Raw genomic sequence first — 15,679 nt, 5'->3', positions numbered from 1 at the left:
AAGCATCATAGTGAAGTATTCAAGTAGGAGTGGAGATGAATTTTCTGAGAGAGGTAAATTTTGGTGTCAGGTGGTTTTTACTTGCTCTTTTTTTTTTGTTTTTGTATAAAAATCTAGAAATGGTTAAAAATAAATAAATAAGGTTAAAGTACCGGGGGCTTACCAAAAGTAAGTTTGAGATGTCAAGTATGGAGTATTTTCATGTTTGTTTGTTTCTTTGTTTTTTTTAGGATTATATTTTGTGGTCTTTCCCCCACCGATTCATTCATTTTCTGTCTTTGGAGAAGGTGAACATCTTTTCTTTGTTCACCTGCAAGCTGCAGATGAATGCTGGAGTTTTGGTGGATATGATGAAATGTTTCCATTAAAGTCCAGAGACAACTTGCAGAAACAGGATGAACATACAAGTGGACGCAGGGCAAAAAGTGGAGATGTAATGGTGGGAGCCGAGCAAGGATTGAGAGGAGGAGAGGTGTTTAAGTAGAGCGAGAAGCGTTGGAACTGCTTACCTAACAGGCTGCAGGTGGAGGAGGCAGAGGGACTGACCTCAAACTGGAAATATTTACAAGGATTTCACCTACAGAGTCCTCCGTTTCTGGACTCGTTAGTTCAAGTCTGGATTATGGAAATGCGTGGATAAAATCCTTCGTAAGCTACAGAATGATGTGTGTTTGATGATGCACTTGCAACAACTCATAATGCAAGATACAAACATGAGTTGTTTCAGGCTCACTGTTCAAGCCCTATGAAGATCAGCTGTATGTACAGGTGCTGGTCATAAAATTAGAATATTGTGATAAAGTTCATTATTTTCCATAATGTCATGATAAAAATTAAATTGTCATATATTTTAGATTCATTGCACACCAACTGAAATATTTCAGGTCTTTTATTGTTTTAATTTTGATGATTTTGGCAAACAGCTCATGAAAACCCAAAATCCCTGTCTCAAAAAATTAGAATATTATGAAAAGGTTCTCTGAACGAGCAATAAAAATAATCATCTGAATCAACAAAGTAACTCTAAACACCTGAAAAAGATTCCTGAGGCCTTTAAAAACTCCCAGCCTGGTTCGTTACTCAAAACCGCAATCATGGGTCAGACTGCTGACCTGACTGCTGTCCAGAAGGCCATCACTGACATCCTCAAGCAAGAGGGTGAGAAACAGATAGAAATTTCTGAACGAATCGGCTGTTTGCAGAGTGTTATATCAAGGCACCTCAGTGGGAAGTCAGTAGGAAGGAAAAAGTGTGGCAGAAAACGCTGCACAACGAGAAGAGGTGACCGGACCCTGAGGAAGATTGTGGAGAAGGGCCGATTCCAGACCTTGGGGGAAGCAGTGGACTGAGTCTGGAGTAGAAACATCCAGAGCCACTGTGCACAGGCGTGTGCAGGAAATGAGCTACAGGTGCCGCATTCCCCAGGTCAAAGGTCAAGCCACTTTTGAACCAGAAACAGCGGCAGAAGCGCCTGACCTGGGCTACAGAGAAGCAGCACTTTGGACCACTGTTGTTCAGTGGTCCAAAGTACTTTTTTCGGATGAAAGCAAACTTTGCATGTCATTCGGAAATCAAAGTGCCAGACTCTGGAGGAAGACTGGGGAGAAGGAAATGCCAAAATGCCAGAAGTCCAGTGTCAAGTACCCACAGTCAGTGATGGTCTGGGTGCCATGTCAGCTGCTGGTGTTGGTCCACTGGGTTTTATCAAGGGCAGGATCAATGCAGCCGCTATCAGAAGATTTTGGAGCACTTCATGCTTCCATCTGCTGAAAAGTTTTATGGAGATGAAAATTTAATTTGGTCTGGAATCGGCCCTTCTCCACAATCTTCCTCAGGGTCCGGTCACCTCTTCTCGTTGTGCAGCGTTTTCTGCCACACTTTTTCCTTCCTACTGACTTCCCACTGAGGTGCCTTGATATAACACTCTGCAAACAGCCGATTCGTTCAGAAATTTCTATCTGTTTCTCACCCTCTTGCTTGAGGATGTCAGTGATGGCCTTCTGGACAGCAGTCAGGTCAGCAGTCTGACCCATGATTGCGGTTTTGAGTAACGAACCAGGCTGGGAGTTTTTAAAGGCCTCAGGAATCTTTTTCAGGTGTTTAGAGTTACTTTGTTGATTCAGATGATTATTTTTACTGCTCGTTCAGAGAATCTTTTCATAATATTCTAATTTTTTGAGACAGGGATTTTGGGTTTTCATGAGCTGTTTGCCAAAATCATCAAAATTAAAACAATAAAAGACCTGAAATATTTCAGTTGGTGTGCAATGAATCTAAAATATATGACAATTTAATTTTTATCATGACATTATGGAAAATAATGAACTTTATCACAATATTCTAATTTTATGACCAGCACCTGTACATCAGGTTACAAACGTTAAAGGGGCAGCATTACACGTTTTCCGGGCACTAGTGCAATTTTGTTATCACAATTGACTAACTGTTCACTTAAGTTACAAAAAAAGCTGTTTATAAAACAAACTTTGTATTTTAGTGCCTTGAAATTGGGCCTCTGTCTCTTTAAAAACTCCTGCTCTTTCTGAAACTCTGCCTTCAGGAAGTTATCACAACATGGCTCCTCTACTAAACCCTTAACATTTTTACTAGTGTTGCACGGAAAAGTAGCTCGTATAATGAGCTCAGCAGATGTGCAGTTCCACCAGGTGTTTGCTAATTGCTGCTAGCTAGTCTGAAGGAGCTGAGCGGGGGAGGCACAGGAGGAGGCTGCTCTTCGAGGAGGAACTTTGACCTCAAGGAGGAGCTCGGTCCATCTGAGCATTTTGCACAGCTGAATGGTTGCCACGGGAGATTAAAGGATTTCTCAAACATGGATGTTGTGAAGGCAACACTCCAGGTATAACATTATAACATGATGTAAAGCTCAAAAAAGTAAATTTTACAAAACACTGCCTCTTTAAATATTTTTTATCTGAACTACTTCCAGTGTTCAGAAACTGTACAGTTATCGAAAATAGGATTTGTAGGTTTAGATGATTTTTAAAACCATTGCTCTGTCCACCAGTAGCATTTCTAGAGTCCAAATATTATGCTCAGGTTTTTTATTTTCTTTCCCCCCAGTCTTCTCTGGTTTTAAATCAGCGGGACTCAACTGCTCTGCCCCTCTGTCTTCCAGCCCTCATTAAATTTCTCCAATCCAGGTCGGGCTGCCTCCTCCTGTAGCCCTGATATGGAGATAAATAATGCCTAGAAGTAAATGTGAGCGAACTTGCACATGCACAGGTTTTTCTCTTTTGTTTTTTGTTTGCTCTTTGATCCATGCCCTGTACATTACACATAAAATGAAAAGATAGCAGAGGAGAGGTGGAGAGAGGGTATTTTTATATTTTTTTTAGAGGCCCACTAACGCCCAAGGTTATGGAGGCCATTATTATTTTCTCTCTTTCTTTTTTTTTTTTTGCCTGATCTAAAAGATGCAGCATTGAGCCAGAGCTGGAGGATGGATAATAAATAGGCCAGATGATTCAATGGCCCCCGCTACCCACTCCAGCCCAGCCTGGCGCCAGCACTTCTCTCCAAATAATCAGTCCTACCCTCCCGACTCGGCCGTAGATCTCCACGGACTCGCCCGCTATCTGGCCCCCGCCAAAAAGGAATGGATGTTATGAGCTGTGTATAAATTGCCGCTCTCACGTTTTCAGGGGGGACATTTAATGATATTACATTAATAAGAGCGTAATAAGGCGGAGGCACACCGGGAGCGCGGGGCAGAGCAGGAACAGCTGCCAGGCCGAAAATCCAAAATGTGAAGTTCGTGCGTCGACTCGGGAGACGCACCTGAGGAGATGTGCGGCCGGCGCAGAGGGGCTTTCAATCAGCCCGGCTGCAGGAGAGTCGAGCTTCTCCCCTTCGACTCAGGCAGAGGAACACTTAAGGCGGTACATTTGGAAATGAAGTAGCAGGATATCGACTGCGGTTACTTTTCTTTTTTTCTCTATCTCTCTCTCTTTAAGCAAAAATCTAATCTATTTTGCAGGATTGACTAAACAGTCATGTTCAGGGCAGCTTGAACTTAGATGCTGAAACAGGAAAGAACATTTGTTTCCCCTCTATTGTCTCTGTGCTCACACACAGTGCTTTTTTTTTTTTTTTTTTTAACCAAAGCTAAACTATCAATAAAGCTGCTGCCATTTACTTCTTTTTTTTTGGTTTCTGTTTTGAGGCAAAGGGGAAAACTCTCAGGGCTTTAGTAAAAATCACAAAGGTTGCTTTTCTGAACACCCTAAACGTCCAAAGTAACAGAAGGTTACATCCGTTACCACCGTGCACTAAAAGGCTTCCATTGGCAGCTCTCTTCTCTCAATCGATGGCGCATATCTGCAAAACACATCAATGGAAGATTAACGCAAGAGCGGGGCTGAAACATAAAACCCAGATTCAGCTGACACGACACAAGACTTCCGAGATGCTTAAATGCCTCAGACCGTTACAACAAATGTATTTTGCCTCTTTTTTTTAATGAATTCTCCTCCTTTGGAGATGAAAACTCTGATAAGATCCATCTGGATTTGGTTTGAGGAGTTTACCCAACATTGCAGAGCTCTTGCGACACTTTCAACTGTTTAATTCACAAAACAGTTCAACTTTTGCTTCCTGTGTGGCCTGACGGTAACGATAAAGATTAGTGTGCTGACTCAACCGCAGCGTAGCATCGTGAAATGAAGGCTAAACAGCTGAACATTTCTCCATTCTTAAAGGACTTTTTTTTTTCAGTGTAGCATCAGCCGCCAGCAGAAATTTAAGGGCGGAAATTGGAAATAAAAATATACATTTCAGTCTACCACAGTCGTCTGACTAGATTCAACATGTAACACTGATGTTGTTGTTGCTTTTACCTGTCTACACAGTGTTTGTATACATTCTACGAGTATACCATTGAATTAATTCATTTCACTCGTTCAAATTACTTCCACACACAGCTCTTTCGAAAAAAAAAAAAAAAAGTTATAAAAGCGACGCTTTCAGACCATTCAGAATTCGTCTCGCTGTGTGTGTGGACGAGCCGCGCAGTGTAATTAAAATCCAATCAATCGCATCTTTGAGGATCTCCGAACCAGAGAAGGCCGCGTGAGCCACGGCAAACGCGCGCCGGCGTCATCAATGATTCTAATTAATTTTGGGGCATTAGCTGCGTGTTAGAAGCTGTTGTCCTTTAAGGCGTCATGTCCTCTCTTTATGTTCCTAATGACACAGAATGCAGCGCTACAGAGGCATCACACGTTGCAATTAGTTTGTACCATGAAGGCAGATGATGAATCATCTTCATTACAGTGGTAGATGTGTTGCAGCTGAATGTCATGCTGTGAAAAAGATTTTTAGAGAAGTGGGATTCAGTTTAGGATTACAATCAGTCTGTTCCTCATGCTTGAATTTCTCTAAGGCCGACATGAAATTATTCAACAGAACAGCAGAGAAAGTGGATCCTGCTTTCAATGGCCATTTTTCAAAGACCTCACAGCTTCAGGCTCTTTTTTTTTTTTTTTTTTTGCCTCAAAAAGAAGAGGGATGGCGAGGTTCTGTTTCTCTGTTGCAACCTTTTGGGTGGCGTTAGTTCATGTGTTGTTCATTCTGGTAGGTGCATTCTGTGTTTTTCTGTGTCCTTGTGCATTCTCTCTGTTCATCATTCCCTTTGCAGAAGCCATGCACACCTGCTCCCCTCCCAGCTGACATCCACTTAGCTGCTTAATTCACCTGTAAAGCATTCTATTAATCTCTTCTTAACACCAATATTTAAGGACTTTACTTTCTGTCACTTCTCTTTCTTTACTCCCATTGTTCCTGGTTCTCCAGTGTATTTTTTCTCTCTGTGTTTCTGTACGTTTTTTTTTTGTTGTTGTTGTTGTTGCCTTTTTGTTGTTTTTGTTCCATTTGTTCTGCCTGATGGCTGCATCTGGGTTACTATTCCTTTTATGCAACTCACTGAGCCCCTTTCATGTGTTTTCATTTAGCTACCCCTTTTTTTTGTTAGTCATTTTTATTTAATTTACAAAACAAGCCTGTCCTCCCATAACATTTGTGTGTGTTGTGTCTAACCGTCTGGTCCTGGTCTCCGTAGTTGGACGTTACAGTTTTTAAATATCTCTAGTAACACTTACTTTACCTCTTGCTGGCCCTTTTCACCACCTGCTCCCTCTTTTTAATTACTTGGTTTCCTTATTCCAGAGCCAGACTCATCCTCCTCGCTTCCTCCAAGTCAGAGCTTGGCTTTCCGTCTTGGACCCCGTCGCGAACATATTTCTGGACGTCCCGCCTGGCACCGCCTCCGAGACGCAGGAAAAAATAAATAAGATAAAAAATTCTCCTTTACTACCGCGTGCCCTGACGACGTCCCGGTAAAAACCCATATACGTCTGGTCTCACGCACAGGTGAAACCAGACATATATGTTTCAGTGGAAACTGACTGGCGGCCACAGTAACGGGGCTTAATTTGTTAAGCACAAATTAACAACGCGTTGACGCTTTGACCTCGACGCTTTGTGACGGGCTCTGGAGCTAAACGGCGTCGCTGAGCACGCTCCGGTAACCGCGGCGAGTCCTTTTTTTTCCCCTCTGCCTTTTTCACACACATCCCGGCGAAGAGATAAAAGCCTCCTGAAAGCAGCCAATAATACAACTGCGAGCCATAAATCTCCGGCAATCTGTGCGGCTGCTTTAACAGCTCAGCGAGTGTCGCCGGCCCCGCGAGCCACCAAAGGTACAAGGGCTTCTGAGGGCCAGTGAAACATGAAGGACTGATGGCTGCATCATGACCCTGCTGCTTGCTTTAACTTGGGTTTTATTGGCCAACAGATGGGCTGCCCACTCTCCGTCGTTTTCACCAGCGTGACCCTCAGACGCGCAGAAAACGTTCGCTCTTCTGTGTGCTGTTCAACCTCTGCTGAACAGCAGGACGGTAAAGAGCGACCAGGTTTCCGTCTGTCACAGAGGAGTCGTTGGACGCCTGAATGTCTGCTTTGGTTTCTTGAAATTTAGTCATCTCAGCGATTCTTAAATTAAGGTAAGGTAAGGTAATTCTATTTATATAGCATTTTCAGCAACAATGTGCTTTACATCAATTAAAAGGAAATACAGACAAAATAAAGCAAAGGAAAGAAAAAAGAGGAAAGAAAACCAATCTAATGTTGTTCTAAAGTATGTAAACTAAGTGCTCCTGTTCAGGGTTGCTAAGTATCTAATACCATTTCTAAATAGTGAGTACTCTACAGTTTCTGATCAAATAAGCCAAAGAAGGACTGATCTAATGCCTTTTCTGGGTTAAAAGTAGTATAAACTAAGCAGTGACTGTTCCTGTTAAGTATTTCTGGATTCCAAGTTCGTAGTTTTTCTAATTCTGATTCAATTTCTGGGCTGTATAATATTGATCTAAATAGTGCAAACTCCACAATTTCTGATATTACTAATAAATTAAAATAATCCTTTTCTGGGTTAAATAGGGAGTACTCCACCATTTCTAACAAACTAAAACAAAAAAGAGGAAAGGACGCATTAGGGCAAATGCCAACATTCAGACAAAACAAAGGGCAAAACAGACACGAGTGAAGGCAGTGACGTCACAGGGCCATGAAACCAGGTGGCTGAGGCTCCTGGCAGAAATCCGATACAGGTGTTTATCCAGGAATGTCCTTGGGAGCCCTCAGCTCCACAGCTCCATGGATACAGGAGGGGGTGAGGAGGGAAGAGGGTTGTGTTTTCATATCTTCAAGGAGATTAGAGATATGCAGCCCTTCCAAGGCCAAACGGGAAAAGCCAATTCAGAAACAGAATGTCTTATGTCTGGAAGATTATAAATTTCAATTTTCCCTAAAGTCTCTCCAATACATCTCAGTTCCCAATCATCCAAAATAGTTTGGTCGAAACTAACAACTTTTCCGAGATCAATTCCAACTCGTTACTGAGTTTTAGAGTCCTCGTCTCTGTTCACACCAATAGTCTGAGTGTTCGCCAGTTCGGCCAAGTCCGTCACAAATTTGTCGATAAGCCAGGAATCCACAAGCTCCAAACAGCAGAAATCCTGTTATCAAGAATAAATCCAGGGTGAATCTCGCCAGTTGTGTCCCCGCAGTACAAGAGGGCTCTCCTGTGCCCAGAGTTCTCATCGAAAATTTGATGAATTGCATTGAGAGATCGGTTGACCAGATCCATAATTTGTAGATTTGAATGATGTGCAAAGAAAGGCTCCAAAAATATAGAAAAAGACAGGACAAAACAGAGCAAGCAGGGCAGGCATGGGCAGGGAGGGAGCAGAGGAAAAAAGCGTCCGCCTTCATCGAGAGCAAGAGAGAGAAAAAAGCGTAAACTTCTTAAGTGTAAGTCTTCTCAGCCTGCATCAAATAAGACTAATAATGTATGGAGCAATCAAAATCGAACCGCAGGATGAATTCTTGACCTCCCCGTCGATCAATCTTTTTCATAAATACTGTAAAAGGAAAAAGAAGACGGCTGTTTGTTTGTCAGGATGAGAACTTATTTACAATCGGTGGAGGAAAGGTAAGCTTATCCTACTTTTCACTTTTATGTGTAAATATTAGCAAATTGCTACTCACTACATTTTAATTTGAAAGCCTACAACTTGTCTGAAAGCTACTTGAAAAAAAGCAAGTTGCTTAAAATTGTAAAACTTGACAGCTTAATGGGTTGATTTTTTTTGTTGTCATTTTATTTTGTTCATGGACCAAGGAATTATTTACAAGCAGTTTAAATTTCAGAAATAGACATTCAGTTCATGTCCGTAAAAGTTTTATCTGTAGGTTTAGACATTGGCCTAGTCAAAGCACTGGTATGGAGACACCAGTAAAAACAAGAAACCAGCCTCCCTTTATGAAATAGGAAAACAAGTGTACGAGTTTGACATCAGTGCTGAAAAACTCGTCACTCTTTTTACGATTAGTGATGGCGACCTGCTAAAGATAACGCGTTTAACGTTAATTCTTTCTCTGTGGTTCACAACGCCTCACGAATTCCATGTTTTGTTGTTGTTTTTGTAGCATTTGTCCGATCATTGATCAGTTCCTTTTTATGTCCTGTAATATGCGGACAGGAAGTTTTTGCTATTGTACTAAACATTTTAACCGGTTATGGATGAGTCACAAAAGTGAGTAAGTTCTCCGCTCTGTCTGTGTTCTTTGTAGAAAGTACATTACCATCCATCATGTCTAATGGATAATCAAAATAATATTCCTGTCCAAACGTAGCGTACGAAGATGGAGCACCTTTTCTTAACTAAAACGTCGCTATTGTTGGAAATAAATGGGTTCTGTTAAGAAAATGAATTTAAAATATGCTATTTTTAAAACTTAACATGTCTTGATTGAAATAGCCTAATTATGGTTTTCAGATTAATAACTTATTCTGGCCTATTGATCTTTATGTTACCTGTAGTTACAGCAGATGGTTTGCTAAGATCTTTTGAACTGCCCTTTGTCTGTGTGGGAAACAATCAGGAGAAGTTCCAGCTTTCACACTGATCTGTGAAAAGCCATAAAACAGCAGGAGTTCAGGAGAAGCTCTGCTCTCACTTTGTTTAGACAAAAGGGACAAATGGCCTTTGATTTTGCAAATTGCAAGGAGTTTCTAACTTTTAGAGAGGGTCCGAGACAGCTCCTGGTTGGATGAGCAAAGGTACGCCTTAATTAAATATATTAAAGACAAGAATACGCCTTTACTATAAAAATGTGTGCACGTGAGGAACAAACTAGATTTGCTCTCGCAGTTCTCCAAAGACATCTTTGCTTTTCTTTCTTTCTTTCTTCTTTTCCATTTGTCTCAGGTAAATGAATGTATATCTCTGTTGTTCAGCAGTTTCTGTTGTAATTTGCATAAATTGTTTTCTATTAGATTAAACTCTGAAATCTACACTCATTGTTGTTTTCTGTGTGGCTACACACGGCCCGCCGGGAGAATCTGGGATCCGTAAGAAGATTGAGCCAGAGATATTTCCCCAAAATATACTATAACTTAAAATCTTCTTCAGCAGTTCAGAGTCCACAGCAGGATTATTGTTGTTTAGTCATACTTTTTTTTTTTTTTTTTTTTTGCTGTTTTGCTTTTTTATTTTTTTTTAATAAATGCATGTTCTGAGAAATCCTGTCTGGAAAGTCAGACATTTTGTACTGCTTCACAGAACTTGCAACTCTTACCATTTATTTTTTTTATCTATAAAAAAAAAAAAGTTGATTATTTCAATAACTTGTTTATGACTAATTCTTTATCATCGTCACCCAAAATGGGTGTCAATCAACTCGGTTACATTTGTGTTGATTTGTGCAGCAAAAATTTTTGTTTGTGCTGCTTTGGCTTTGAAGATATTAATGAAAGTGTAAAGGTCAAAAGGTCAACCACCCCCCCCACTTTTATGAAAACAAACAAAATCGGTGTCAAACATTAGTGCTATGTTTGTGCTGGTTTGTGCTGCAAAAATTTTCGTTTGTGCCGCTATCATTTTAAAGATATAAAGAAAGTTGGATTTCATAAAATGTAGCCGAGTTGATTGACACCCATTTTGTCTGATTTGAAGAAGGTGGGGGGTTGGTTGACCTTGGATGACCTCTGGAAACATTTCTTTATATCTTTAAAATGATAGCGGCACAAACAAAAAAATTTGCTGCACAAACCAGCACAAACGTAGCACAAACGTTTGACACCAATTTTGTCTGATTTGAAGAAGGTGGGGGGGCCAACTTCACTCAGGTTAATACTAGCAATCATTTAGATTTTGTTGTTATATTTTCTAGTCACAGCGGTTGACAGTAAACGGAAACCTTCTGAGGTGAAATAGTTCTCCTTTGGTGTGGTAAAAAAATCTTTTTTGACTCTGCGTGTCGTTAAACACTTCCACTAATGAATGCAGGAGCAGCCTGCCTAATAATTGCATCATCAAATTTTCTGATGAGTCTGTTTTTTCTCCTCGTGGCATGAGGATGAATGCTCCCCAGTGTACTTTAAAGAGATTGATGATGAGCCGTGGTGTGACAGCCTACATTTAATTTTTAATGTTATAAAGGGTCAGGTTATATTTCGCAATATTTCAGTCCATTACTGCGTCGTAACCAGTAACAAAGGGTTTTAATGGATCGGTATCCTGAGAAACAGGGGGGTTCCTCTGATTTTCTCTTAAAATATTTTTACATTTTTGTGTTTTATTGGAGGACGGGGAGCTTTAACATCCAAGCGCAAAGATTTAGAATAAATTCTGAATGCAAGCTGCAGACATGGGTAGAGTGGCCAAAAATTGTCTTCAAGGATGAGTAGTACTGCTGAATACGTGGATAAATATGATTTCTTGGTTTGCTATTCTTAATAAATGTGCAAAAAAAAAAAACCGTGTCGTAAAATATTGTCACTAAAGGGTATATGTGTGTAAAATTTTAAGAAATTAATTTGATACAATTTTAAGTAAGGCTGCCACAAAATTATAACATAGCTCAATCTGTCTTTTTTTATTTTATTTTATTTTTGCTATATTTATTAGTGTCTTTAGATAGAAAATGTTAATCTTACACACTTTGAAATTCTTTGAGGTGTCAGGATAATACAGCAGTAGTAGTTGGTGTCTGCAATCTTCAACTTGCTGCAAAAAATGTATGACACACCTCTGGAAAGAGAAATTATGTGATAGAAAAAGTGGGTAGCATGATATATCAATAAAATAGCTTTTGGCTACTGTCCAGGGTTTCTGGCTGCGTGTTCTAAACAAACATGGAAAAACAGGTAATGTATAAAGTAGCTGCAAGGCAGCTGAAGTACTGCTGGTCCAAAGTCTTTCTCGTACTCTGACAAATTTGTGTTTTAATTGTACTAAAATGTAAAAGACGTTTTTGCTTCCTTTATTCGCTTTGGAAAATTGTGCACTTTGTAACATGCACTTGGATAAAAACACAAAATCTGTCCTAAATAATATGATTATACAGCTCTGGAAAAAACTGAGACCACTTCACTGAACCCCTTTGAAAACCTCCTGGTTATTCCACCAAATATTGATTTCTGAACTCTTCCTGAGTTAAAACATCAGTATTGTTGTTTCTAAATAAACATGAACTTGTTTTCTTTGCATTATTTGAGGTCTGAAAGCGCTGCATCTTTATCGTTATTTTGACCATTTCTCATTTTTTGCAAATTAATATTCAATTTTTGCTTGGAATTTTGGAGACATCAGTAGTTCATAGAACAAAAGAACAAAGTGGTTTACATTAAAAGACAAATTTGCTCGTATTTAGGTACGAGCAACTGACTTTACTGTTAATATGAAGTCAGTTGTAATAAATGGTTTTACATAACAAATAAGAACATAAACTTACAAACTAGATGTTTTACTTAAAGTGAACTTCCAATAACATTTAATGCTGTTACAACCAAATTCTCCAAACTGAATGGTTTTCCTTTTCAATATGGCGCACGCTTTGATGTGCAAAGAGTTCAGGCAGTCAGTGCTGCTTTTACTGGCCAAACACAGCCAGAAGCAGGACCAATGTTTAAAAGTTCTGTTTTCAATTAATAGAAAAATGACCAAACAATGCTATTATTCATGAAGGATCAATAGTTTAAAACAATTTTAAATCATTGTTTACCTCTAATCTCTGTGACAGCGACTAGCTAGTTTTTGGCTAGCAAAAACTAGCCAAAAACAATGAATCATTGCTTTAAATAGCAATGATTCATTGACTTAACCTTATATTTAAGCAGTCTACCTTTAAATCTTTGATTTGAACATGCATATGAAAGGAAATATATACAATGAATTTGCATTTGCAGTAAATAGTTAAATAATAAAATCATATTTTTAAGTTCTCAGGGAACCATACACCAATCGTTGGTTCCTCAGTTGACAGCATATCTTAAACAGAATAAATAATTGAGCCTTATGCTGATAATACTGGCGTAGAACAACAACCAGCATGATAATATTGTTGTAATATATATATATATTTTCTCTTTTTTTTAAAACTCCTCTTCCTCTGTTCTTCTTCATGAAATCCAATTAACAGGAGGAGGGAGCTCTGTGGCTCCACACTGCATCAATTATTCATTGTGGGCTTTTTTTTTTTTTTTTTTCCACAGCAGATTCCTGGGAGTTACTGTGAATATTAAAGACCTGGGAGATGCCGACAGACCAGATGTGTTACATCGCTCTCATCTGATGGATCTCTCAGGGATTCAACCGGTTCTCTTCCCCCCTTCGCTTTGCTCTCCGAGTCGCCAACCTCTGCCAAGCAGCTGTACGCCCCAATATTTCACCCGGGTCTGCTGCGATAAACTGCCAGGGCTAAGAGGCAACTTCAGACTTGCAAATTGCATACCGATTCCCCCGACTGGGAGGTGTATTTACATTGTTGTTTCCGTATGGGTTTTTTTTTTGTAAGCTATGAAAGAAAAAGAAAAAAAAAATAGAGAAGAGTTTCCCGACAAGGCACGGCATATTTAAAGGGAATACTGTTGAATTTTCTTAGAGGTGTGAATCCATGTTTATTTCATATTCCGTGGTGGAGAGGGTCTATTATTTTGGAGGTCTTCTTGTGGTTTAACTTTTCTAGAGGAAAATTTACACCTACCAAGTCATTTTTGTTCAACTACGCCAAACTACGGGTTGTGACTCATGATTCTAGTGTCTTGCATTGCATTAAAGTGATTTTATGAATTATCTGGTGTGTGACAAACATTAATAGGGACAGTGAATTATGTAGCCGCCTGCTGTTGCTAACAGCTGTGACTGTGACCTGACCCTGTGCTGCCCCCAAACACCACTGGGAGGTTCGAATGAAATGTTGGAAATGAATTAAAGATCTCACCAACTTGCGCCATGTTAGTTATTTCTAGATCACCAGCGTTAATTGTTTGGGTTTACAAACTCTGGCAGTTTATCCAACCTCTGGATTTAGACGTTCATTTTCCATCTTCCTCTAAATTGGTTAGACATATAAAACCTGTTATTTGTCCCATCAGGAACTACAAACGTCAATCATGTCTTATTGAGATTTGTGATCAACGCAAATTAATTACAAAGTCAAAAGATCTCTTATGGTTTGCTCCCAGAATCGGCTCCCAGCTGCTGACTGGGTTTGGTAAAATCCACAATGATAGACGAATAAAGGAATAAAAGAAATTCAGCAGGCTGGATTTTATGTTATCCGGGACATGTAGGGGGTTTATTCACCTGGGACTGCTGGTCTTCTCCAGAGTAAATCCAGGAGAGAAGCTTCAGATATGATGTTCATGGGTGTGGGTTGGAATACGAAGAGGAAAGGAAGCTGACAGAAAAAACTGTTTTCTATCCTGCCTGACAGGAGTCTAGTCCCTTTGTCTTGGTAAGATATTCAATGAAACTCAACTGAAAACATACAAATACGTCCAATGGAAAAAGTACCATAGTGTGAACATCCCTTCTGTTTCAGTTTCTACGTTAAACCTTCGTTTGTAGGAGTCAATCACCATGCCACATCTGCAGTCCGCCTGCCTTGAAAAGACAAATCTGTCCGACTGTGACGGTATTTTCAGGGGCACTCCGCATGTTTTCTGTCAGATTTAATTCTGAACGTTGGCAAGATCATCGTAAAACATGAATCGTTTGGTCGGTTTGGATGTGTTCTCAGTGACGCTGAAAACTACAATCCATTTTCATCTTCACCTAATAGAAACCTCCAGGCTTTGGTTCAGAGCTTATTGGTATTTGGAGCTGCTTCCTTTATTGCCATTAAAAATCTCAGTTTCATCAAAGAAAGTAACTGCTCCATATTTCGCTATTGGTGCCACGTTGTTTTGGTAACGCTCATTGGTATTTTGGTGCCCAATTTCAAAGATGCTTCTGATCCTTTGTGACCTTTTTGCAAATTATGTCAAAGAAGGTGTATGTGGTGGTGGGGGGAAAAAAAACTTAAATTATAGGTTAAACAAATTCAGAGTAGCAGACGGTAGGTGTGAACTCGGAAGGATGAGTAGCAATAAGTTACCATCAGTTGTGCTACAGCTTTCAACATTATTAAGTCATCTCTGGTGATTTTTTTTAAGTGTAACACATGAAAATATAAAATTGCCTCTCTGAGTGCTGAAAACCTTGCAGCGCCACACACTTTTTTTTTTTAACCATTCGTTCATTAGATGTGCGGGACTTTGAGATGTCTAAGGCGTCTTCTGGTTTTTGAGTCTTGCGTCTGTTGATTTTTTTTTTTTTTTTTGCGTGACGCTGTTTTCATGCCCAGGTCAATTCAGACTGTTATTTCTAATTTCAGCTTGCAGGGAGCGTGTTGTTTTCATAATGAGGCGCACAGCTGATGGCCCGGAGGCCCAGATAAGGCTGCTGGCTGCTAGAACGTCTCCATACAAAGAGATTCATTTATAAAATTAGAACGCTACAGTAACTTCCTCTCATTATTCAACGGCCTTGCTCGTCACCAGAGACTGCGCGACACTTCTAAAACTGATACACTGCTGCTAACAAAGATGATGAATTCTGTAATGTTGGCATGGTTATGAGGATAATTTGTACACGGAAGGTATTTCAAAGAGCTGTGATGAGCATAGCAACATTTTTTTTTTTTTTTTTGTTGGCTCTAGAGGCCTTTATTTGAAAGTAGTTTGACAGAAAACAGGGTAATGAGAGAGGGGGAAGACATGCAGCAAATGTTGCCAGGCCAGGAATTGAACCTGCAACCACCGGCATGAGGACTA

The 15,679-nt window shown here is 39.8% G+C and overlaps 1 long non-coding RNA gene across 1 annotated transcript; it reads left to right on the top strand.

Annotated features, from left to right (window-relative positions):
- The first annotated feature begins 2,682 nt into the window (after positions 1-2,682).
- On the top strand, positions 2,683-13,811 carry LOC148153650 (uncharacterized). The gene is made up of 3 exons (XR_015761474.1): positions 2,683-6,716; positions 6,812-7,019; positions 13,076-13,811. It is a non-coding gene; the product is annotated as an uncharacterized LOC148153650 (long non-coding RNA).
- The last annotated feature ends 1,868 nt before the right edge of the window (positions 13,812-15,679 follow it).

Source organism: Poecilia mexicana, unplaced genomic scaffold (assembly GCF_051168715.1).
Source record: "Poecilia mexicana isolate PSO_F unplaced genomic scaffold, ASM5116871v1 scaffold_19, whole genome shotgun sequence".
In the NCBI taxonomy this organism is placed as follows: Eukaryota; Metazoa; Chordata; class Actinopteri; order Cyprinodontiformes; family Poeciliidae; genus Poecilia; species Poecilia mexicana.
Note: the sequence above shows the minus strand (reverse complement) of the source record. Positions and strands in the feature narration are given on the sequence as shown.